General features: G+C 39.1%; 1 protein-coding gene across 2 annotated transcripts in view; it reads left to right on the forward strand.

Annotated features, from left to right (window-relative positions):
* The first annotated feature begins 1,628 nt into the window (after positions 1-1,628).
* glceb (glucuronic acid epimerase b) overlaps positions 1,629-26,451 on the forward strand; it is a 54,543-nt gene continuing 29,720 nt past the window's right edge. The window contains exons 1-2 of one of the 2 annotated variants that reach the window (XM_040045440.1): positions 1,630-1,829; positions 25,625-25,731. The gene's annotated coding sequence lies outside the window, so the exon portion shown is untranslated. Of the gene's footprint in view, positions 1,830-25,624; positions 25,732-26,451 lie in introns of both variants that reach the window. The other variant, XM_040045441.1, reaches the window with a different exon arrangement.

Below are 26,451 nucleotides of genomic sequence, written 5' to 3' on the forward strand. Positions count from 1 at the left end.
ACTTTTTAAACCAGTGAAATAACTCTGCAGTCATCCACTGCAGTTGTCTTCTGTGGGCTCCCAGGAATTTTGCTGTTTGTGAGCTAACTGGTGGATTGCTTCTTTTTTATGAATGCACCAGATTGTTGGTTTGGCAAGGATGATATTCATCTTCTGGGAACATGAATATCAGCACAAAGAAAGTCATCAGCCAAGAGAATTCTGCACTATAGACCAACGTAGGGGACACAGCAACTTTGCCTTTGTGAAAAAAGAACACCTCATCAACAAAGGCAAATGCCATTAATTAATTGTGCAGCTTAAAATGTTATAATGCGATGTGATGTGCTGGTTGTGGTTTGCTTACTTTAGATGATCCTGTTCATTGACTTCTAATTCACTAAAACAAAATCATTTCAGTATTCAAACCATAATGAAAGAAAAACATACAGGATCTTTCTACATGTTTAAAAAAAACAGAGCTGACTGAATTTTAAACATATTTTTAGATGAAAGAAGGGCTGAAGATGCTGGCTTGCTAATCTTAAAAGTAAATTTAAAAAAATAGGAAGAATTTAAAATAAAAGAAATCTGGATTCCTCTGAGTCCACTAAACTATTAAGCACCAGTGGACTGGAGAATCTATACCTGATTTTAATGAGCATCCACAACTAGGACAGCTAAAGCTACTGAGACTACATTAGTGCCCGTTAAGTTAACTGCGGGGATATGCGACACTCACAGAGAAAATGTGAGAATGCTCAGATGTTGTTTTTTTTCTCCCCCATCAGAGAGTGGTGCAGTCTTGCATCATGCATGTGCTGCACTCTGGGTTCCTTTTGCCTATGATGATATCATCTTCTTTTATTCTTTCTCACGTTGTACTTCATAAGACATGGGATATAGTGAAGATGACTGGATTTCTCATTTATTTAATGCTTTACTGAAATACCCTCATGCAGTCTCTTGTAAAAGATATTAGAGGTCTAAGAAAACTTAAATAATCTCATCTAATGTAACACATCTGAGAATTTCATCAGTGTTTCCTCATTCTAGTCAAAAATACTGCAGTGCATTCTGCCTCCGTCATTTACATTATGTAGAACAGTTGCTTTATAATTCTTGTGTCCTTTCTCTGCATTGCACACACCTTATAGGCAACCTGAGGCTGTTTTAGCTATCAACTGATGCAGTTCTCCACATTTTTCTTGAGGCAGAGGTATGTGCAGATTGTAGCAGTTAGGCTTTTGATTAATGCAGTGTTGCCTTAATAATAATAATCACTTGGTCACTTATGTTCATGTTTTAGTATTTTATTTCAGGTAGTTTTTAAAAAATGATTTGCCGAATGTTAGTTGCATTAATAATAATAATACTAATAATAATAATAATAATAACAATAATAATAATAATAATAATAATATGTAAAATGGGTTTCAAGTTAGTTAAAAGGTATATTAACTTTAGAAAAATAAAAATGCTAATTTTATTTTATTTTATTTTATTTTATTATTTTTTTATAGAGAAGCAGACTGTCTCTCAGACTTTCACACAAACCCTAACAAAAACAAACGCTTCGCTCCAGCCGGCTACTGTGATTGGTCCGTAGACACCCCCGAGTTCTCGCCCTATCTCGCGATGCCAAGGATTCTTCCCAGTGAGAAGCAGACGCTGAACTGTATTCAGTCGCTGTTGTGGCTGGGAGGCAGCAGAGTCAGGCAGTATCTTTGGTTGACCGTGATCCAGCCAAAGGTAAAGCAGGAGTCTTTTAAACTGACCGACAAAGCGAAAAGAAGCTACTGACGTGTCTGGCCAAACTCCGACTTTGCACGACACCTTTCATCCTCCAGGTAAGGTTGCTACCTTTATCGTCCTGTTGGCTCCCGCTGTCCAGACACTCATATACAGGGCTAGCTGATATTTTCACAGTTGAGTTTTACACCAGCAAAGCAACATTTAACCCCCCCACCAGTCTTCGCGTCCTCTTCTGTCACATTTTAAGTTATCCTCGTAAAGCACTTTGTCGATAAGTCATGAAGAAAGCCTCCAGCTGGTCGGCGTGTGTTAACGGAACCAGAGTGTGTGTGTGGGGGGGGGGCAAGCAGCAACTTCAAAGCTCACTGTCGACTCTGTCTCTGGAATGGATATCCCTGTTAGCTTGTATGCTAACGATACATCTGCTTAGTATAAAGTGGCTTGGCTTGCTCACTAGCTAGCTGGCTAATTCGCTTGCCAACTCAACACAGTGATAATAGTTCTGGGTTACTGTCCTGTCGATGAGGCGGTGGAGAGGTGGCGAGGCGAGGGAGCCATGGCAAGCTTTTTGTGAATGAAACTGACAAACTTAACTTGTTCACCGGTTAGCTAACCTGCAGGCATTGATACTTAAAGCGACAGTTCTGCTCTTGGTTTATAGTACCTTGAATAATTTTAAACCCACAAGTCTTTGCAACAGAATAGCGACTTTTAATGCTAGTACCTCTTAAGGTTCAAAGGAAGGTATCTTTTTGTGCACAAACTTATCTACAGAGATGATTTTACTCCACACATACCTCTAGCTGTGAGTTTGTTGTACACTAAAGATAAAAAACCAGCTATGTGTAAAAAGCCTTTTGAGGAGTAGAGAATAATCAGAGATTGAACTTAAGCAGCCTGAGCTCTCTGCTGTGGTAACTACACAGCTGTTAACTGTGTGCCTTTGTTATGGATCTTCTTTAAATGGCATGGGGTGATTTTAGGGAACTGATATGTACATGTTGTTGGTTTTTCTACATACTCTTACAAATGTGTTTACTCCAGGCAAGAAAAATTACGAGCCAGATAAAGCTGTCGGAGGAAAGGAAAAAGGTCTGCAGATTATTTGGCCACAGTTTTAAAATGTAACTCTTAAAACATTTCTATATGGGCATTATTTTCATCTGTGCTGATTTTGAGATCATTGTCACCAAATTTATAGGTTTGGCCAGGCTCTACAGGCTCTACAAAGTACACATTCATTGTAAAACCAAACACACTAACATAAAATAAGCTGTAATATAGCAGTGACCGTGTTATATGTAAGACCCTGGGTGTGCCTGTTTTTCTCCTTGACGTGCTAGTCATGTATCCCGGAATGATGAAGGGGATGGAAGGAGAATCTCTTATATTTTGTTTTTGTATTTTAATGTTTTTTGTGATTGCCCAGAGGAACGGTTATTCCTGTAATAAATGTCTGGTTGTTCAGGAAAATTTTTAAATAAGTAAATTTTAAGATGCATTTATTTGTTAAATGGTGGTTTCATTGTTGCTTAGCATTAAGACTTAGTCTGTTGTGTTTGCATGATATGGTCAAGAAAGGCACATATGCCTGTTGAACTGAGCATGGAATCTGGCATATGCACCAGCTGCCTCTTTAAATGGTGTGCAGACTCTGCCTACATGGTGTACTGCATGTGTTTATGCAAGTGCGTGCCAGTATTCAGGATCTCCTACTAAAAATCTCTGCCCACTTTGGGTGTGTCTCTTCCTTTCTGTTTGATATGATGCCGAGAAAGAGCCAGTCAATACCAGTCTACTCCACTTTTGAACAGTTTTCTGCACTCTAAGTGTTAGAATAGGGACTGATGTTTAGTAGACTCAAAAAAGGATGTTTCTGAGAAAATCGTAAGTGAAACAGCAGTTGTCATGTGTTTTGTTCATGCCGTACTGCTCTCTGCTCCCGGGTCACTGTGTAGAATTATGAACCAACACTCCAAATATGATCATGGTCAGTCCTGTGTTGCCAAAGCAGTTTGAGCTACCTAGGCGTAGACTAAGTGTAAGATCTTTGAAATCATCATTTGGCATTTGGTGATGAGACAGCAGGACATTGTTTTTAAGTATTACAGAGAGAGCTGCAGCGGTTCAGACTGTGTAGGTTATTTACCCCTCCTTGAACTACTGCCGGGAGGTTCTTCTCAGTTGTCACTGGTTGTACCCCTCAAGGCCTACTGGATTAATTGATCACTTAATGCCTAGCATGTCACAGACCTTGACATGCGCTATTGCGTTGAAATAATCAGAATTATTCTCTTCACCTGTGAGATGTCATAATGTTTTAGCTCATGTGTGTTTGACACTGAATTCGTACTACCAGTTGTCACTTGTTAGCAGGGAGTACGACTTTGCAAGCAGTTTAAAGTGAATCCTGGCACAAATAATAGGAGCTGATGGCACATCCATTAAGAATGAATATTAAGGGAAGTGAGACCTACTGTCTTCAGAAATTAATAAAAATGCATATTGATTTGTACATTTTTTTTGTAATTGTTGGAGGAGGAGTAGATAGCTATTTAAAACTCTGTTATTACTGGTCACTTGTGGTTATTCCTCTGAAAGTGAAGGTAACTCTCTTGTATACTTTGCACCCTGTTGTATATTCTCCGTTGTACACAGCAATACTATCATTCCTAAACTAAATCCTGCCAGTATATCTTCCTAGCTGATTTATGGCTCTAGCTTTAGTCTTATTGATCTAGCATGCAGTCATACTGCATATCGATTCATTTGTGTGAAAATGAGGATTTTTCTCTAAAGGAAATTAAAATCCACTTATCTAAATGTTAACCAGACTTATGGGATACAACCTGATTTACATTTAGATCGATGGCCCCTATACTGTGTTTATTCCCATGAGTGTTGTTTGTTTGTTTGAGGTTGTGAACACATCAGAGGACATTTGTGTGGCACGATTTTTCTTTTTTTACACGATAGATTTGCAACTAGGGCTGCGCGATATGACCATAATCTCATATCCCGACATAAGACATTTCTCATCCCGATAACGAGATATATCACAATTCTGGGCAACTAGACTTGTGTGAAGTGTTTTCAGCTGGGTGTTGTGTACCTGGAGTTGATTTTTTTCTTATATTTTAGATATAAGTTGTAATGGCTGCCATTTTCTTTGAGAGTGCTTATTACACGGCGTGCTGGAGGGAAAAGCTTGTTCTAACGTTTGAGTGTAAGGTTTATTTTGAGCACCTGGTGGCTCTTTTTTGCTTCTCATCCATAAACTCTGTCCATACTCTTTCACGTGATTGTTGTGTTTGTGGTAGAACAGGTTGGGGACCGGTTTGCGGCATAGTTTGCATAGCACAGTTTTCTGGTCCGTGTCAGAGTTTTCATAACCAAACCTTGTCCATGCTACAGAGGTAGCTGCTCGTTTGGGAGAAAGGTCCTCGATTTGACTGGTCCTTCTGTTTGGAGCTACCTGGTTCTGCCTCATCATCACTGGCCATACTTTTATACTCTGTTGCTGCATCCACGTGGTGACCATCCAAATGATGAAAAAATATTGCAGTAAACGGTGTATTCTGCAACACTACGAAACAAACAATAGATGTTTTAATTTTGTCATCCGATATATTTTGTCATATCGCACAGCCGTATTTGCAGCTCATGTTCAGTGATGAATGCCCTTACCCATTTTATATGGGTTAAAAATCTTTGAATTTCATACTTTGTTGAAATGTCTACATAGAGGACTTATCTTCCTTTTTTCAGTCAGTAAATGTAAAGTGTGGACGCCACATAAAAATGAGATGCTGGAAATCCATTTAAAAGCATTTGCAGAAGCAGGAAATTCATCATAGTAAAAATTTATCCTTTATGTTGTTGTTGATTTGAGTGCACTTTCAGTTCTGGCAATGAAAATGTTGACATGACACAGATGCAGTGGAAGCCCCTGAAAATGCAAAGTTATAGTTCAACCTAAACTGAAATACGTTGCGCAGTTATCCAGAAACTTTATCACCTTATTGTGGCAGCTATTCTGTCATCTTTGCCAATTGACATTCATCCCCTTCTAAAGCTTGGGGGCTACGTGGTTCCACTTGGTGCTCTGATTTTACATACAGTAAAGCAGTATTAGTGTTGGTACATTTTCAACAGAAATTAAAGCTTGCTTATTCCGAATTATAGATGTTTTCTACAAAGGCAGTTTTTCCACATGAATTCCGGATAGTGTCAAGAGATTATTCTCAGACACAATCTCATGAATGGAAATTGAGCATTTGGATTACAGTGGTTCTTTGGTGGGGCATCGAGGATGTACAACACATGAATCCCACTGATTCACTGTGAAGTTTTTGGATAGTTGCCTGCACTATTAGGCTCCGTTACACACACTCTGCAATCAGAAGCTGGCAGGGTTAAAAGTGTGTTTAGTGTCCAGTCTGACTGATTCAGACATTTGCGTTCTTATGTACACCTCTGGGTGATATCTGGAAAACTTCAGGGCTGCTGCATATGCGTGAAAACTCATTTAGTGACTAAAGCTGCTTAAACGTTAACGGTGCCTCAGTCTGTGCCAGCCAGCTGGTGGGAGTAAGCAAGCAAACAAATGTGAAATGGTGCCAATTAATAGAAAAGAAGTAGTTTGTATATTGTTGTTTAAAAGCCAGCGAGGGTGTATAGAAATGTGCCTACATGGTTAAAGAAATAAAACCATATTCCGTGGAGCGTGAATTCATACTATTTTTGAGCTGTGGCAGATTGCAGTAACGCTGGCAGAAACTGCCAATGTGCTGATTACAGTCAGCCAATCAGAACAGAGAGCTGATTTAAAAAAAAATCCTATAGAAGACAGAAGATGGTGTATATACTAATATTTGTGCAAATATGTGATCACTGTGAATGAAATTTACAATGTAATTCTTTAACCCTTTATGACCTACCATAGAACCAAGTCCGCCAGAGCTTACTTTATATTTTTACATGCTGTGGAGCCATTTTTGGGAGCATTTCAAGTTGCTATACATCAATACAACCATTATAGCCCAAATTTTAATAATATGTATGCATTAAGTCCATAGTAACTACATAAATTGCAAAAAGTGAAATAAACTACAAAAGAAAACTACGTTTTGTTTTTTTTAACATATATTTCTACTTAGAGAAATTTAAGAGGTTTATCTCTCAAAACTTTAAATACAAAAAAGTTGCAAAAAATAGTTTACAACAACAGGAAATTTATTTTGAGTGTCTTCATGGTTTTATTTTTGAGATACACCAATTTTTATATACTGCAGAAAAATCGAAAAACAATCCTATAATGCAAATTTGCAGAGAAAACAGCATGTGCATCAAAATAAACTATTTAAAGCAGTGCAATTTGAGTTCTAAGCATCCTAGAAACTATTCAGAAAAGTATAGAGTCAAACATGACTTATAAAAACACCAGTAAAGGCTTATAAGGCCTACAAGTAAAAAATTATATTTTCCGCGAAAATGACGTCACTTCCGGTTTCGTGGAGGTAATGGCGGACATGCGATAGTTCGCACTGACGTCTATTTCAATGTAGGAAGTGTTCCGAACAGCTGATCGGATCGGCAAAGCCCGTTTCTGGAATATGTTTTTGTTCCTGCAAGCGCTTTTTATGCAATTTTTGCAAAGCTTTATGTGGAAGAAAACCGTGACCTAGGACAAGCTGATGGCATAAGATGTAAGTACAACTCATCTGGTTTCATATGCAAAAAAATTATTGCGCTAGCTTATGTGGTTCTGGTTCTACCGGGATTTAAATATAGTTACGCAAAACAGAGCGTGCCTGCTCCAACCGGCTTTAAAGGGTTAAAATCCATGAAGCACTTTCAAAATAATCCTTTAGTCGCTTGTGTTGATCAGACAGCTTTACCTGGCTGTCTTAGATGCATTATTGCTTTTTCTTGATGTGACGCAAAATGCACCTTTTCATAAGTCACTCCTTCAGCATGATTGTGTTTTATCCACTTTTCCACTAAAATATTCAGATATGCATGCACCCTCTGATCTCTTAGCATGTTCGCGTTTTCTCCAGTTTCTGGTGTCCTCTGACAGAGCCTACTCACCCAGCCCACAGAACACCAGAGCTGTTGTTCATATGCTAATCTACTGCACTTGCAACAAATTCTTTCTGAACTCTTTGTTGAACCCACATTCCACCATTTAGTCCCTTGTCTCCAGTAAATATTAAACACAGTGTCCCGTCTAGGGCTATCTGCTGAATTCGGTACCCTGCAATTTTATGTCATTGTGCTTTGATTTATTGTTGACGTCTGTCCTTCCACAGCCATTTCGATCTCTTCTCTGATGAGTGCCCTTAATCAGCACATTTTACCACACTGCCTGGAACTGTCAAGTGTCCTTGTGGCTGAAGTAGAAAAGTGCAGAAAGCTGTTAAATGATAACAATGTTTTACACTGAACTCTACTCATTTGTCATTCTTTTTTTTTGTGGTAGGGGTTTCACAGAGAGGGAGTAAAGTGGAAACCAGATATCTATGATGCTTATTATGCTTAAAATTGAGACCAATCTGAGACTACTTGTGTTCGATCTACCTGCTGTTTGTATTTTGCTGTTGCATGTAAATAAATAAAATTCCACATTATTTTACTAGTTCAAGTCCAAGCATGTCTGTCTCTACGAAAGACGGCAGCGGCTAAGATCTAAAGGCTGGGTAGTATCTCCCAGAACTTGTTATTAGGACATGTGGTCCAGCCTCATTGAAAATCAAGTGTTTATAGTTGTGAGTCATACAGAAGGGGGAGGGTTGTGGAGATTAGATATTGTTCAAAAACAGCCGTGATGGTGGGCATTTCCAGGCAGATATGTGCCGGTGTGGTGAGTGAGGAAAGAGGGCTGGATTCAAAGGTCCAAGCAGCTTTTTCTTCATCTCCACTCCAAAATTTCTAGTTTCTGTCAAATTTCTTTCTTTATTTTAACAGAGCGCTGATTTTTTTTTTTTTTTTTTTTTTTTTTTAACACAAAGCATAATTTATTAGTCTTTGCACACAATATCAAGTTAAAACTAAAACTGGGGGTTATCTTTCAATTTACACACAGTAAAAAACTTGAGCTGTCACTTGAGAAGGCATCATGGTGGAAACAAAAGAAATCAGTTTAGACTTGAGAAAAAACAATTGTTGATGCTCACGAAGCAGGAGATAGATATACAAAGTTATCACATCATTTCAAAATGTCAAGAACTGGAGAGATAGAAGTATCATCAAGAAATTCAAATTAAGCCACACAGTACAGAACAAGCCTGGCTGAGGTATGAAAGGAATGATTTCAAATACTCTGGAGAGAAAACTAATGAGAGATGTGTCTAAAGAGACCAGAACAACTGCCAAGACTTGAGTGAAAGACTTCGGCAAACAGGAGTTGTAGTCTCAAAGAAGACGGTTACTAAAAATCCTACAAAGGAATGTACTGTGAGGTTGCATACCAAGAAAAACTCTACTTCTGCAAGAAGAGACACCTTCAACCCTGAATGAAGTATACTGAGGGCAACCTGGAGAAAGATTATGCATACTGGAAGCTCATCCTTTGGTCAGATGAGATGCCACTAGAGCTGTTTTCCCAAAGAAAGGCTGCTTATGTTTGAAGGGGGGAAAAAAGGGAGCGGTGCACTATCCAAAGTACATCAGCCCCAAAGTAAAACATGGTGGAGGGAGTATTATGATATGGAGGTGCTTCAGTGCATCTGGAACTGGGAATCTCGTCAAGGTGAAAGGAATAAATCAATAAAGAAGGATATGTGAGATTTTGAAAGAGAACCACAAATAGTAACAAAACTGGGTCTGTGTTGTTACTTTGTCTTCCAACACGACATGAACCCCAAACATGTGTCAGCCCTGGTCAAGAACTACGTCAAGAAGACCAAAGGAAATGTTATTGACTAGACTGTCAAAACCCTTATTTGAATCCCATTAAAAATCTTTGAGGTGAACTATAGACTAAGGTCCGTGCCAGACCATCGAATCCGGAGGAGCTAGAGATTTGAATGGGCAGCAAATGCTCATGAGACGTGTGTAGGACTTGTTGAAAACTACAATAGATGACTGCAGGCTGTTATCCAGCAACAAGGATACGCGAATGACTGTTAGCATCAGCTTATGAGTTTGATTCTGGTAGTTTTTGGTTTTTGTGAAATTTTGTTTCTCTGCGCAAAATAGTGTAAGCAAAAATAAAACTTAAGATGTTAGGAAAACTCTGTTAAAATTCCTTGCTCTGCTTAACAGCAATAATTCAGTTCTCTGTAGCATGTGTGGTGTTAAGGTGATATTTTTCCATCAAATATGCAGCTCACTCAGACCACACATCCATGTAATATTTAGGTGTTTAACTGTATAACAGTCATCAACCTGACTATTTAGAGCTGGTTGTGTGGCATTTCTTCAAAAATCTCTGCTGTCTGAGCAACATTTGATTTCAGACTTCCACACAAGTCCTCCCTACAGCATGGCAAGGCATTGTAATTTTTTGTTCTTTTGGCTTGATTATAGCAACAGTCAGTGTGATGAGTCATTCTTACACGTTTCTCATGGTTTCTGTCAGAAACACAAGTGATGGGGAAAGCCAGCGCAGATGGGGAAATATTTGCCACATGTACAAAAGACTTCTTATGCTTATGGCAACTATCATTGTTAGCATAGCCTCTAGTGAAGTGCAGCCACACTTTGAACATTTAATTCTCTATAATTGCCAGTAAAATCAGTGTTTGTGCAGTGCTTTTTTTCTTTTTTGCAAATTAAAAACTGAGTTGGTGAGATAACTTGTCTCCAGAACAGTCCTGTCTTTTAAGCCTAGCAACTTAAAAAATTTAAGTATTTATAGCATGCTTCTGTGGTGTTTATTGACCATTCAAAGCACTTCACATCTCAAGCCACATTCACCCATTCACATAGCACTTTATTCTGTGCATACAGGTTCTACCCACACACCACTGGATATATCTGCAGCAGTTGCTGGGGCTCGAACCGCTGACCTTCCTGATTAGTGTATGACCCCCTTTAAATACTGAGCCACAGCCACCCACTAACATATGAGCCTTGTGTAGTTGTGATCTACATGTCTATCTGTTAAGGTAACTGCATGGAGTTTTGACTCAGACTATAATTGTTTCAAAAAACATAAATTGCTGAAAAAGTCATGGAAATTTGCATTTAAGTAGTATAAGTGATTATATATTTATATATTTTTATACTAGTCATAACTTTTTGTGGAGATTAATTGTTTGTCTTGACATTAAGTAGTCTTGTGTGTCAGACTTCAATGTGAGTTGTAGCCTGAGATGTGGACCATGGAAATGCAGATTTAAAAATGTCTGGCTTCATGGGTATGGATTGATTCCAGGATAGACAATTGGTAAATTGTGGAAGTAAAAAGGTTTGACATATCAAATATGGCCAGCTAGCCATGATCAAGAAGCCTTTCCCATATTGCAGCTCTGCACAGACAGACTCTCGTCTTCATCACTAGCCGTGTTTTCTTGCCATCTGCCATCAGGTGCTATGTCCAGAAACAGAAATAAATAGCTACCTGTAGTGACCAAAGTCACTAAAGGTAGCTAATTACCGGTAGTATAGGTTAGGTTAGGCCTGCACAGTTAATCACATTTTAATCTTGGTCATGGTTTTGGTTTCCCAGTTAAATGAACATGATCATGTGATACTAAAAATGCGGGCTCCACCAGTCAAACACAAGGCAAAAGGAAATCAAGTGGTCCCACCTGACTGCGTGTCTGCATATCCATACCTAGCTGTTACTTGCATCATGCATCTTTAAGTTCCACAGACTTCTCTGGAAGAGTAACACTACAATAAAAGACACATTTATGGAACAAAATTCATGTTTGGCACAGCACAAGGTGAACAGATCGTTCCTTGACGTTCGATCTGTTGTTTGGAAATGCATTAGACTTAGCACAAGGTATGTTAACCAAGAGTAAATCGTATGCAAAGAGTGCTGTAGAGCTGTGTCCTCGCTGCAAAGAAGCATAAATAACTCATCATCCACAAAAAAACCACACTTCAAACTGTAATATAATTAATTCATGAAGTCCAAGAAAAACAATGGAATGATTGCTAAGATGAATTGTCCCAACATTTCATATCCACATTGAGCTCATGCAAAGATGCACTGAAATCACCAAAACAGACACATTTCATTTGGCCAAAGATGTGTTTTCACTAAACTTAAAGAGCTTCAGGAAGACTGTCAGCGTACTGGACAAAAGGGGGTTGTCATCTTGTACTGTTTCTGTTCCAGAGTGGAAATACCTGTGCCGTATGTAAAACAACGCAGAGGAAACGGAGAGGGGTGTCATGGCTGTTGAGTACTTTGCTGCCAGTGTTATTCAGATCCATCATTCATGCACAATAAATGGAGGAAATGAAGAATTTGCATTTTGTTTTTAGGAGATGCGCTTGGGTCAAGGTCAAGATTATTTTATAAAGATGAAATTACAGGAATGTAACATAGTGTAAAGGGGAAAGTGGTGCCCCGTTGATTTAAATTTGTTTTTCTTTTTAATTATATTTTATTTTGATGCAGAGATTTGTACAAATGTGAAAGCAGAGTTCTGTGTGAGTGCAATAAAAATATATATTTTTTAATTTAAAATCAGTTAATCACAATTGTGACAGATTATCATGATCTCAGTATTGATCAAAATTATGATAATAATTTTAGCCATAATCAGTTTAATCAGCTTACTATGATGACTGTGATCTAAACTTGTATGGCAATAATGGAGGAAAAAAGTCATCCTCAGTGGAGCTGCAATACCAGGATTCACCAAGATAGCAGGATTAAATAAAGAGCTCGATTTTAATCTAAGGAGCTAGAAATATAAATGTGTATCATGAATGTGGACCATGATTTCTACCCTGAAAAGGGAGAAGAGAGTAGTTTTATTTGCTGACATTTACAGATACTTCAGAATGTGTTGTCGGGAAATCTTGCATGCTATGACAAAGTTAAAGAATAGTCATGAAACTGTGCTGTTAAAGTGTGTAAGAACTGTGTAGTAAGCTCACCATCATTACTTTCATAGAAAAGGCTTTAAAGCTGAGGTTTATATGCAGTCAGAATAATGGCAAGGAGCACATGTCTAAAAGGGTCTTTCCTGCTGCTCTAGCTACTATCTCCCGCTGGGATTTTTGTCTCCAATGCAAGCAAAGCTGGGTTTTCCCACAGTGTTTAATAATGGGCTAACACACAAAGGTCTTCTCTGTGCTGGATGCATGGTTGGTGCTTCCGAAAACTCTAATCCCTAACGTGTAAAATCTACCCTCGTCACTGGGATCCAATCCTCTGATAAGTGGCTGACTGATGATTGCATGCTGGAAGGTGGAGGATCATTTGTCTCTTTTGTGCAGTTCATGTTTGGGTATTCAGCGCAATAAAGTTGAAAGAAAGCCCCCCTGATTATATGATTGTATGTAATAATCTCCAATTTTCAGATCAGCACAGTCAGATTAAGCAATCAGTCACAAATTCTTGCAGTGATCAGGCCAAGAGACTCGGCAGGCTGCACAGTGGACCCCTACCTGTCATAGTTTACTGTTGCGGAAGTGCCAGGGACTGATCTCAGCGTTCCACCTGACAGCACTGAGATTCATCCTTTTACTGCTTTGCCATAGTTGCACTTGAGCAGTGAAGCCACTTGGTGCTCTCTGTCCCTCTGGATCAGTGCTCTGAGATGAGTTTGTTGAACCTTGTTAGAAAAGGCAAGCCATTTGGGCGTGCAAGTTTTTTGGTGTAACGCCTTGTTGCAAATTCTGTAAATTATGTTAAACTGTTTTGTTTTTAATTGCTTGCACCTTTACAATGACAGTTTCTGTGAGTCTTCAGCATTCATGTTTATGTTTTTGTAGCCTTTGCTCTATGTTCGTTTTAACAGTGGGTTGAGGGGGTTGGGTTGGCCCAGTCTCTCTGTGGGACACCGCTGTTGCTTTGCCCTGTGACCTCCACAGTACACCCAACCATAGCCTGCTTCAAAGGCAACACGCAGACAGCTTATATTTGCATTCTTTGGAGCCGTAACCCTCCCTTGGGCACTTTCTGCTATAACCCTCCGTCCCACCAAGTACCACCCTGCAGAGCTAAAGAAAGTGCGCCTGAAAAAGGGACACAGTCTGGTCATCTTCTGCACTTTACTTTTGAACTGTCTAACATTAATTTAGCATTATAGATGCAGATCGGATTAAAAGCTGGTGGGTTCAATCAGGCTTTCCAAGGAATTGTAACACTCTACAGGGAGCGAGTTGCTCTGGTTGGCTGGCTCATGATCCTGTGTGGTGTGCTTGTGCCTTCGCCTTCTGTCCCATCTTTTATCAATACTCAAACCAAACAACCCACTGCCCACCACTTTTTTTATAGTCATGAGTTAATCACGCATTTAAACTAGCAATGTAGCATTGTTCTTGTCTCTTGCCTTACTCCAAGTGCCTTTCCAGTGGCACTGCATAGCAATGCCATTGTGTTGTCTCTCAGCTTGTGTTTTGTGCAGTAAAAGTTAACAATGTCTTTTGTTTTATACTAACAGTCCAAATGCTTCTCACTTCACTTTTACTCACTACAGCCATTCACTTGTTCAACTAATTGTAATGAAACAGAGGTTAAAAAAAACCAAACAGAGCAAAAATAACTTGGCACGAGCTGCACAAACAGCATGTTTGTCGAGGCTGCCCTGGGCTGGTGGTATTTGTGCCAGGGCAGTGTGTGTGTGCTTTTCAAAATCCCCTTTCTTTATAACTTTGTGTTAATTGTGCACTCAGTCATACAGAGTTTGAATGGCCCATTCTTTTACCTTATTTTGTTATAAAAGAAATGCACAAGCTTGAGGAAAATGGCTTGAATAATAATTGGCAACACATAAAACAGTGATTCACTTGGCTCTTGCTCAAGAAGCATCTGCAGGAAGTGTTGTTTGTGTTAGTATTTGATTGATATTGAGAGTTGAACATGACTTGTTTAAGGTCTGCTATTTATGCGCAGAAAACTGATAAACTGCAACAAGTTTGAGACATTTTTCAAGCAAAAATGCCCAATGTTTCCTGCCCGTCTTGTGTCATAGTAAACTAAATATATTAGCATTTTATTTTTTAATAATGAAAGTGGTTAAGTAGTTTAATATTCTCGAGTAACTTATTCTTCTTTTTTAAAGGATTTTCATGGACAGAGTGAATGACCTCATAGTCAAGTTCTTGCGCTGTCTCTTGTAGTAACAAGCAAAAGTCTGTGTAGCGTTACACTGGCTCTTATCAAAGCAGGTGCAAGAATAATTTAAGGCTACAATTGTATTTGTGAGAAATTCTTTTCCATCCAGCTCGATAATTGAAGTGCTCAGCGCATGAAGCTTGAGTAGTGAAATTTCCCTGGGCTACCATTTTGCATTCACTCTCATAAGAGCTATCCACTCTAACTACCCAATGTGGATAAAGAATGTCTTAGTTAATTGTTTTAATAGCCATCTTTACAACTCGACACCCTCCAATATTGCAAAACTGGGAGACTCAAAAGCTGTCTCATCTTCCCCGAGCAAAATTAGCCTTCCGTGACCTTCCTTCGCTATGCCCCTGTGACGTTCACGCTTGATTAGGCCTGCAAATGAAGTTTTCCTTCTTTTAGGGTAGGAAGCACGACCTTGGGCCGAGAGACCTGTTAAGTCTTTATTGGATTGGCTGGACATACTAAGCTCAGAAGACGTCTCAGAAGAATTTAGTTGGACCTGCTTCATCAGCGCTTGTTTCATATTTTCATGGCTCTTTTGGAGCCTCATGTCTGAACACATGGTAGCAGGTAGCAGCCAAATACTTCAGATCAAGACTCAGTACTTAAGATCATAAGACCCCCAATTAGTCAAATTCCAAACTACTGATCTACCAATTTTGCTGTGTTTTTAAATGTGAGCAGTCACTGAAGATATTTTTGATATGAGAACTAAAGTAGTTAAATGAAATGCCATTAATGTTTTTTATTTGAAATGCCAGTCACAAATTCTTCACTTAAAAAAAACGAAACATGTATTCCAGCTTTCTGCAATTATATGTATGTACTAGAGATGGACCAATCCGATATTACGTATCGGTATCGGTCCGATACTGACGTATATTACTGGATCGGATATTGGCGAGAAATAAAAAATGTAATCCGATCCATTAAATATCAAAAAAGCACCTCACAAAACTTGCGACATGGCGTAAATCGGTTCATAACCGTAGCACGTCGGAGCAGTGTGCTCACGTGATAGAGCGGCTGTGTGTATTTGTAGCCTCGCTACCAAACTAGCATTTCATCTCCGAGGAAGTGATCCCAGAGAGAAGTAAAGCAAGTGTGTAAGTTCATCTCTGAATGTTTGTAAAGCATTCCAGCGTTAAGCTTAACAACTGATATATGGAGCGACTGCCTCTTCTCTCCCTCTCCAGCTGCTACTTCAATCGTGAAACTGATTAATGATCAGCTGATCGGCTTTTCTGTCGCCAGTCCATCTCTCTTGTTCGTTCATCGCCCACTTCGCGCCAGAAAGAGGAAACCAGCGGCTGAACAACAGCAGCATGTTTAAATATTGATAAGCTGTTGTTAGAATTTATTTAATATTAATTTCTACATCAGGATCTTTTTCTACGTAGCTGACAGCTGGTAACTGTGCAGGGGCGGATCTAGCAAAGTTTAGCCAAGGGGGCCGATAGGGCATTAACAGGGGAAAAGGGGGGCACAAAGACATACACTTCTTTCTTGTTCTCATTTAAAATGTCTAGCTTTTAATAAATAATTATCTGAATCTTACACCCAAAGTTTTAATCTTATGTAAAATATATAGAAGTCCATTACTGTATATAGTAACTGTTAAGTCTAATATACCCTAGTAAGCTATACTACTTTTTCCTTTGGGAAGATACCATCTGTGCAGTCTGCAATTCTGTTGAAGAAAGATGTTGAATCTATTAAATTATTCTTGAAAAGTTTATTTCTGTGCTTTTTTCCCCCACACTGCATCAAATTAAAGTTGATTATGTTGATTAAGCATCATGAGGTGGGGGGTAGTTCCCTATTTTTTTTTTTTTTTTTTTTTTTTTGCTGGGAGTTTACAACCCTATTAGTTAGGTTGCTTAATATTTCTGCTAAGTACTCTTTAAAATACCAGAATAGGGAGGATGGAGTAGGTTTAAGTGTATTAGATTGATCAGTATTGCTGAACTATGAAATATTTTGGGTGCAGTGTATTTTTTTACATACAGGTATAACAGAATAGCTTTAGTGTTGTTGTTTATTTAAACTTGAGTATGAACTTATACAAAATGCAGCAATATATTAAAAAAACAGTTTTATTGATTACAAAACACACTATATCGGATTCATATCGGTATCAGCAGATATCCAAATTTATGGTATCGGTATCGGACATAAAAAAAGTGGTATCGTGCCATCTCTAGAATGTACGCTGACAAGTGAATTTCGGAAAGCGCTGGAATAACATGTGGCAGCATGTCCAGGAACCGTGATAGAGCCAGATGCTTTGTACACTGGTGCACAGACCAAAGCTTTAGGCTTCCTAATTTACTTTCTGTTGCTATTTTCCCACATACAAATGAGCAGGACATTTTTCTTCTAATTTCAGCAGCCTCTGCACTAATGAGCTTCTGCTCAAACTGGCAGGCCAAAAAGGATTTAAGCTTGGGCTAACTAGTCATGTACAGGCAGTTTTTTTTCCCCCAATTATTACCACAAAATTAAGAAGGCATTTAACACACAACGGGGCAGCACAATAGCTGAATGTGGAGCACTGTTGCCTCACAGCGAGAAGTTTTAAATCTGTTGGCCTTTCTGCATAGTTTGTTTTTACTCCCCAGGAGTGGGACCCTTCTGGGGCCTTTCGTTTGCTGCAGTTCACCTTACCTTCTTGTGGCAACAGAGTCCCAGATGAACACTGCAAATCAGTGCTGGCTAGTGCACGTTAGAGGGAGGCTTACTGCATCTCTAAAGCTACACATGAAGAAGTGCAGCTGCATAAATAGGCTTGGCTTTACCATTACAGTACAGACATGTCTCCTCTCCTGCTTCTCTGGTGCCTCTATCTACTTTATATCTGTCCCCATGCCTGACTAGCATATTTGCTATTCAGCTCAGCTCTGACAGCCCTGTTAGCAGTGACGGATGTGATGGAGCCTGGCTCTTTCAACGTCATATCTTCAAGTGACTGTATAGATCTAATCTATAAGGGACACTGATAGTAGTACCCAGGGAACAGCCTTGTTTGTGTGTGATGGTGTAATTAATTGATACTGCATGTATGGATGATCATAAATAGACAGTTTGTTGACTAAGGGTTTTTTAATGGACTTTTTTGTGTAGTTTTTTTGTTTTTATTATTTTTTTGCGTCATTATCTGCAACCTTGCCTCTCTTTACTTTGCGTACATATACAAGACAGACAAACAGGGAACCATTCAGAAAAGCAGCTGTAGAGCACTTTTAGAAGTCAAAAACTCCCCTGATTACCTCTTTACAAGTTCACCTGCAGTTTTGCAACACTGTAAGATTTTTGAACACTTACTAGTCATTATTTTTCTTCAGGGGGTAAGAACCTAAGATTTGTGGTATTGCATTAATGTTCATTTTGCTTTCATTCAGTGCTAAATGGTTAGTGGATAATAATGGCAGTAATTACAAATGGAACAGCTTTCTGTTTCTACCATGGTAAAATTCCTTGTTTATGCTGGATGGTTAGTATCTCCTTTTGACATTTTAATTATCATCAAAACCATGTTTGATTAACATGCTTTTATATAACTCTGCAGACACAAAGTCAACAGCTTTCTCTCCCAGATGTAACTGCACAAGCAGTGTGGGTTTATTTTAAGGCTATAAAATATGGTGGAGATTTTTGGAGCCTTCTGAGACGAAGAAGTGCAAAGTTTGGTTGTTTTCCTAGATTGTGTTGAGGAGGACTTCTGTTGTATATGATGGAGGGAATGGTTTGATTGTGTGCATACATCTAAGGGGATGAAATGGTATGCAACAGCGCTATAAATAACCACATTCATATGTAATGACAGCTGCTCTGGAATTGTCAAAGAGCCTCGCCAATGTCCTACAATTAGTACATTTGGTTTTTCCTTTTATGTAAACCTGACTGTTCTAAGATGCCCCCACACACATTCAGACAGTTACCCTGACTGAGTTGGAAAAAGCAAAAACAAGCATACACACGCTTTGATCATTTCAATGAATCTCAATCTAACTTGCACATATACCAGTTTGGCTCATGGCTCGCATTCGCAGTTAAATTAAAAGTAATGTCATCATACATGTCATGTGTTTATACGTAACTTGTCTTGGTGTTAAAATACACAGTGAGAGAAGGAGACATTGTGGAGACACTGCAGATACTCTGCTTCCAGTAGACATTTGGACCATGACAGAAGTGTTATAGCCACACACATGGACATTCTGGGTTACAAACTGAGTTACAACATGAAAGACTTCTGAGCAGTGTCAACAGAACTGGCATGGCCTTGCTGTGCAATCTGTAAAGCTCGAACACTACGTTCCGTAATCCCCATAATTAAAAACCAACAGAATTACTATCTCCCTTATTCAGTTTAAATATTTCTGGACCACTATAGGCACATATATCATGTGCGAATGAACTAAAAGAGATTTAAATTGCCTGAAAGCGGCAGAAGAAAATTGAGCAGAAATATCCACGAGCAATTGTATTCAAGGCAGAGAAAGCAGAAGATTGGCAGGACACTGCAGCCTTGACAGGGGTAATAATTTGCTTGGTAAGGCCAGTTAAAGGTAAACCTGCAGGATACGGTAAAGTCAAGGTCAGCTCGAAAGAGACATTTTTTAAAAATCACCTCAGGGCTTTTACTTTGCCTCTGAACAGCTTTTTTCTTCATTGCCACACATGTTCAACCTTGTTGCTGGATGGCTTGCAGTCTCTTGGCATTTCTGTCAAATTCTTTAGCTGTGTGAGCCAATGTGCTTTACATATTAAATCTCACCGACTTGACCGTCTTAACTCTCTCTTCGGTTCTCAAACAACTTTGTTCCCTTAAAATTTAAAAGTGAGATTTTGCATATATTCCTGAAAGAAAGCCCTTTTTATTGGCAACAACCTATTTTTACTGTGACTGAAGGAAAGGCATATTGCAGGAGATGGGTTATTATGCTTAATCTAATCTCCTCCCAAAGCGATGGCAATTCTCTCAATGCAAAAGGGTGCTGTTATTAAATCAACATATTTGTCTTAGAGCGCACCAAGAAGCATGCTGTGCACATTCGTGTCTTTAAAGATTTTCAGAAAGATGTAACTGTTTCTGTAATTATTCAGGCATCTAGTAATCATTTCATTATTTTAATTATTTTTAAACAAACTGTGCTACCAGGCCTTAGATTTATGAATTATTTAACTGTGCTCTGCTTTTGTATATTCCTTAAAGTGAGACTATATTACTTGAGTGTGTCTGATGACCTGAAACATTTGGTGTCCCATTTCCCCAATTTTAGTTTCTATTTTTGTCTCTCGCTTTCTCGTCTTTTCAGTCAGAAGTCTTGACATTTTAAGAGCAAGACGCTCTGATTGAGGAATAATGATATATGCATATTCAGAACAGAGAGGGGGGAAGAATAACCTCTGCCTCCCTCCTCCCCGAGAGGCTCTTTGTTCTCCTGTCTTTATTTTTTCATCCTGTCATATCTTCTGGAGATTGAGCGATATATACCATCAAAGCCTTTTTGAAACTTCCCACTCTCTCCCAAAATCCTTTTGATTTCCGACAGCACGAGCTGCTTAATATTCCAAACTAGTCGGTGGCCTTTTCAGAGAACTAACAAGGTTCTGAAGATGCAAGTCTTGTCTTCATGTGAAAGGCAGCTGGGGCACAGCCCTCCTCTTTTACAGAGCTCACACCGAGGTGTCTGTGCTGCGAACAAGTTCAGAGCTGTTCGTCAGATGCACAGAGCCCAGAAGGGAATGTTCTCATGTGATTTGTCTTTATACCACATCTCAGAAATCTACAAAGAGTCTGTAAAATGACCTGAAGACTGTAAGTAAGAGCTTTGCCATCCTACAACTACAGCCTGCATGCTAACTATGGCTGTTCGCTGTGGCATTGTAGGTGCATCTGTCTGTCATCTCTCCCTCTATTTAGACCTGAATTATTTAATAACTGGAAGGTGTTGTTAGCTGCAATCTTGCTCATTTTTTTTCCAAATCAAGATAAATCTGAATATGTCGATTCTAAGTGAGCAGCACTATCTGCAGTGACCTCTCGTGGACACCATAACAGTTCAGTTGTGCTAGATACTGAGATAATGAAGACTTGAGCTGTGTTAATTGCTGCTGCTTAACGTTGTTTGTGTATGTTTACTCTCTCATTCCCTAACATATCGCTGGCATCTAATGGTCCTCTCTTACTATAAGCAGCGTTTGCCTGCTAGCATGAAAAACGGGGTTCACTACAGTCCTGACAGGCAGCCAGGGTATTTGCTGTGCTTCTAAAAACTTCCCAACTCTTATTTACTTTCATCTTGGCTTCCTAATGCAAGCTTGCTTTTTGCTGCCTCCCACTCTGAGACTTATCCTCTCATCCTGTTTTCTTCAGTTTATAGTTGGAACGCAAAGCAGGAGTGGCTCTCACAGAGTTTTCCAAGTATCTGTTTTGTATGGCTTGCGCAGTGACTCCACCTGCCTCCCCAGAGCCTGCCTGTTCTTGTTGCCTCAACCTTTAACTGTGTCACTCTGACACTGACATTCCCACGACTGAATGCAAAAAGCATCTCAGAGTGTAGGTGTATTTAAAGGGTAAGTACCTCATGACGCTCCAAGGGAAATCTAGAAGTATGGAGTTGTTTTAGGGGGGGGGGGGGGGATTCACAAATGGAAAATTGTTTCTGCATGAGAAAAGGGAGAGAGCAAACAGTGGAGAACAGCTGCACCCAATCTGGGAATAAGCTGGTGCAACAAAGCTGCATTTCTTTACAAGCACAAAAAAGGGAGTGACACAGCCCATAAATATATGCAAAGCAGCACTAAATAACACCACATTTTACTATCTATATCCCTAAACACTTGTGACAACCACAACGCATCTCTCAGCATGTGACGAAGGCCTTCTGAAACCCTCTTTGTTTGCTAAATCCAGTATGAAAATTACCCTAATGTTTTGAGAGTTGGGAGAGGTTGGCATGGGACTGGTGCTTTGGGAGAATGCAGCTAACACGGTGGCTAGCATGGGCCTCCAGGATTGTATAGAAAAGCCCTAAAAGTAACGATTTTTGTCTTTTTTTTTTTTTTTTTTTTTTTTTTTGTTGAGGTTTGCTCTATGCAGATTTAGTTATTCATTCATTTATTTATTCATTTTTTAAAAGTAACAGCAGCTACAAGTAAACTCATTCTCTTCTGTTATAGCAGACCATATAAGGATGTACACAGTCCTATTTTTCTCAGTTATCTTTTCAAGGAGTGTTTTGTATATAACAGGTTATTGTGTAAATTTGCCTGAAAAGAGAAGCTTTTGACTCCGGTCCAACCAGAGATTAAATCATCTGCAGTATTGCAGAGTGGTTCAGACTATTATTTATTTTTGGGATATAGATTCGTCTCCCAAGCAATTCATTTAGATTATACTATGCAGACTATTTTTATCCAGTGACCTTGGCACCAGCTCATATTGATTTTATTTATTTATTTTTTTTAACTGTGCGTCAGAATACTTCAGACTTGTGTGTGTTTGTGTGTATGTGTGGGCAGAATGGAGTAGATTATTTGTATGATAAGCAATCGCGTTTAATCAGTTCGCTCTCCAGCTCTGCAAGCAGAAATCTCAGCTAATTGAGCGCTTCACTTTGCAGACGCAGAATTCTTGGAAATTGCTCTGGGCATCAGATGGTCAATGATAGCTGGCTCCATGGTGGCATCCGTGGTGCGATCATTCAATGTTTGGCCAGCCATTGACTCCCCAAAGAAAATGAATGTATTTATGAATGCCCAACAGATGGGTCTCCATCTCTCTCTTTCTTTTTTTTTTTCTTTTTCACCCTCACAAGTCATGATAGATGGCTGCATGTGTGGTGGCGCCAGCAAATGAGTAGCGACTTGAGTAATTAATGGCCCAATATCATTCTCAGTCAAACTATCATAAAAGAAATATCCTCAGGCTAATGTTCAAAATGTATTCACAGGAGACAGCCATAAAGTTGATGTCCGTGATTCATATGCAAGGTGTCAGCCCCTTGCTTAGGAGAGGTCGATTGAATGGGTCAGTATGTAAAGGCTGTGAAAACGGTGTCAGCACAGAGCAAAGCTGGGACATGCTAAACCGCCTTAAAGAGGAGTTGGAGTGCTGCTCAGCTTCCTCTGCTCTTGATTACACATCCTTAAGAGATTATATATATTTTTAGAACTCATACTGATTGAGCGTTTAACTTCTTAGAATTTCAAATATTGGTGTTTCTTAAAAAATATCTCTCCCTCCTTCAGTCTGTTCTCTTACACAGTATAAACTCATTCATCAAGTCCTTCAAAGCCTGTTTTATAAGATCTGTGCATACACAGGATTTCCCCTAGGAAATCGGTCACTAGTGTTAGTATTCAATCACCCCCTGAGCCCAAACAGACAGATCTAGAGTATTTAATCTCTCTGTGTAGTAGTCACCTCACTCAGTTGTTAAATACATGACCTTTACTGTTGATGCAGTGCAACAGATCATTTTCCTTGAAGCTCAGTATCCTTCATATTATGTTTTAATTAATTTCATCTGATATACGTGGATTTTTTTTTCTCCAGCCAAGCCTTTTTTGCCACAATCATAAACCATCTGAGAAGGACAGATAAGGTTTATACACTCTCAAAACACCACTAAAGGCACCTCTGAGCTCAAGTTTACACTGTGCTTTTGGTTCCATTTGATGCTTGAAACGTGTTTGTTTGTGGGTTTGTTTGATTTTTTTTATTTTTTAAGAAACTGGTTATCCACTTTGGACAGAAGGGTTGAGGAGAAGAGATGGGGAAACATAATGGCACCTTCACAGTCATCTTGAAGCATTTAGTACAAGCGCATGTGTGCGGTTGTCCGTGTGGGTTACAGTGCATGTGCACTAGGCCAGCTACAAAGATGCTTATTCAAGCAAAGCAACACTTTATCCAGATGTTCAGAGAGAGGTGTGTAGAATGAAATGCTGGCATGGCTGTTGCAGGATTCGCTCTGGGAAAAATGAGCTGCTCCAGGCTGATGTTTACTCTCATTTCTTACCATCTGCCTGCAGCACACCTGCCTCTAAAAACATCAGTATCCTCATAAAATAGCTGGAGAATATTGATTAAGACTGCTGACATTTCTGTCTCCTTTTCACTCAGGCTCGGTAGCAGTATGCTTTCTTTCAAATAAAAGGCCACAAACACGCATGTCCTGTCCTCCTTTAAAGAATCAAGAGTGTCATTGAAATACTTCATTAACGTATTTTCTTTTGTTCCTCAGCCAGGATACATCTTTTATGGCAACTTGTTATAGACCAGCTGTAGCATGAATAGACAGAATTGTGGCACAACAGGTCATCAGCATACTCGACGACGAAAGCTAAAGAGGAAAAAAGCAAAAATATACTTGCTACTAGTTTGAGGGAGTGGTAGCCATCAGATAGTTTTGCTTAAAATGTTCCCGACTGAGTGATCTAGAAGGATCTACGTAGATACCTCAACATCACTGGGACAATTTTACTCTTGTGTAACTGGATACCATTATATTTTAAAATATTGTAATTATTGTTGATTTGCCAGTTTCAAATTGTTAGTGGCCTTGTCGTTCTGCGTCTGTCACATTGCAGTTGGCCGTGCACTGACAGAATGAAGCTCTGCTGGTTTAATTTCTTCGATATCTAATTTAATTGCTCTGTCAATAAGCACTTTTCATAAAAAAGATCAATATATTCTCTTTGACGTAGCGATTTAGTACCTTCTTTAATTTAATAGTTTGCCACTGCAGCAGCTAGAAATAAACTAGTAAGATTAATTGCAGAGTGAAGTATCCATGTAACTGCATATTTGGACTGATAGATTGGCGTACATTAGTGACCCTGCAATAGCTGCAATTACAAATATGCATCGGTTTTCTTATCGTAATTTATTGTGCATCTGTGTTCGTAGCATTGATTTAAAGTTATAATTTGCCACATTGAGGGGGAAAAAAAATAAAAGATACACTGGCTAATTTTGCTGCTCTGTGAAAAGGTGGTATTGAAAAGCTGCTTTGGAGCAATCAGTCATAATTTACCCCAGGAAGCGTTTAGCCAGTTAAAGGATTTCATTTGAGCGATGTAGAGCCTGCTTAAACCAGTGCACAGGAGGAATTCATTCTTCTCTACTTTCAGCTAATGCTAACTGAACCTTTCCCATTCACATGTGAGTATTTTTACCTGTCTGAAGTGGGCTTGTAACCAACAGCTGCCTAGTGCATTTCACTTGGTGCATTTTTTGCTTTCATGTGACCCTCAATAGCAATAACAGATTTTGGGAAATGAATTTCAAAAAAATGTTTGAGTAACAAGGTCTGCTTATGAGGCTGTGGGGTTTTTTGTGGCTACATTAATGACAAATGATTAGAATTGAGTGAAGAGCTCAGTTCAAATAAAGGCAATTCAGTTATATTAAAAAAAGCAGTACATCCCATGAAATCTGTCAGCTTGCATTTAACATGTAAAAAAGATGTTTTTCTCTGGTGTATTTTGCTCTTTTACACACCTACACATACATTGTCCTCATCATGCACGCAAAATAAAAAAAATATGAGGTCACCTTTGAGAAACAATAGTGACTTTTCATGTTTTGTGTCTCCTTTGTTGGTGTTACAGATACTGCAGACAGAAAGTACCATAAGAGCGAGCCGGGACAGGACGCTGGGTGAAGTGCGACAGGATGTTCAGCCAGTTGTTTATCTCTTTCTAAATGAATAGAAGAGGTTAGTATCACTGTCCTTACAGACGTCACCGTCAAGATTTAGAGTGAGACAGTTATATTTGTGGTCCAGGAAGCACGGACGGAGGAGAGATTGTTCTTTAAATGACATTTTGTGTAAATATTTGGTTCATGCACGCTCCTTGACTGCGACAAGTTTTAACATTGTCGATATTAAAAAAAAAAAAATAAATAATGAAATTAACCAACACACTTGATGTGCACTAAAACCTCTTCCACATGCAGATTGGTGCTTAACTGCATTACATGGGCAAATTAAATCTGCTCTTATATCCACTGTGAAAAATTGCCTGGTCTCGCTTGTATGATGAAATTATTAGGCATATCTGTTACAAGTCCCTTTAAGCGCTGCATTTCTCTTCTGAAACATTTTTGATAGCATAGGGAAAGACGGAGCTCTTGGAACTAACTGTTCATTTGCTTGCGTAACAGGTAATTGTGCATCTGTGTGAGGATAAAGTGCTGGCCTTGAGATACTGAAACACACCCCCATGCAGCCCTGCTTTAAGTGCTAGATAATTGCACAGCATTTCAATCCACGGCTGATGTTTAAGGCTGTAACTTATATCACATTGTAGTGCTGCGTAAGATGTTTTTGTATGCTTTTGAACTTTAAACCAGTTATGCAGTGTTTCTCTTTAGAGATTGAATTATTCTCTTTGGCCCTTATTTTTGGTGAAATCTTAAAAGTGTTACTCTTTAG

This window comes from Simochromis diagramma, unplaced genomic scaffold (assembly GCF_900408965.1).
Source record: "Simochromis diagramma unplaced genomic scaffold, fSimDia1.1 OVJJ01000079.1, whole genome shotgun sequence".
Lineage (NCBI taxonomy): Eukaryota > Metazoa > Chordata > Actinopteri > Cichliformes > Cichlidae > Simochromis > Simochromis diagramma.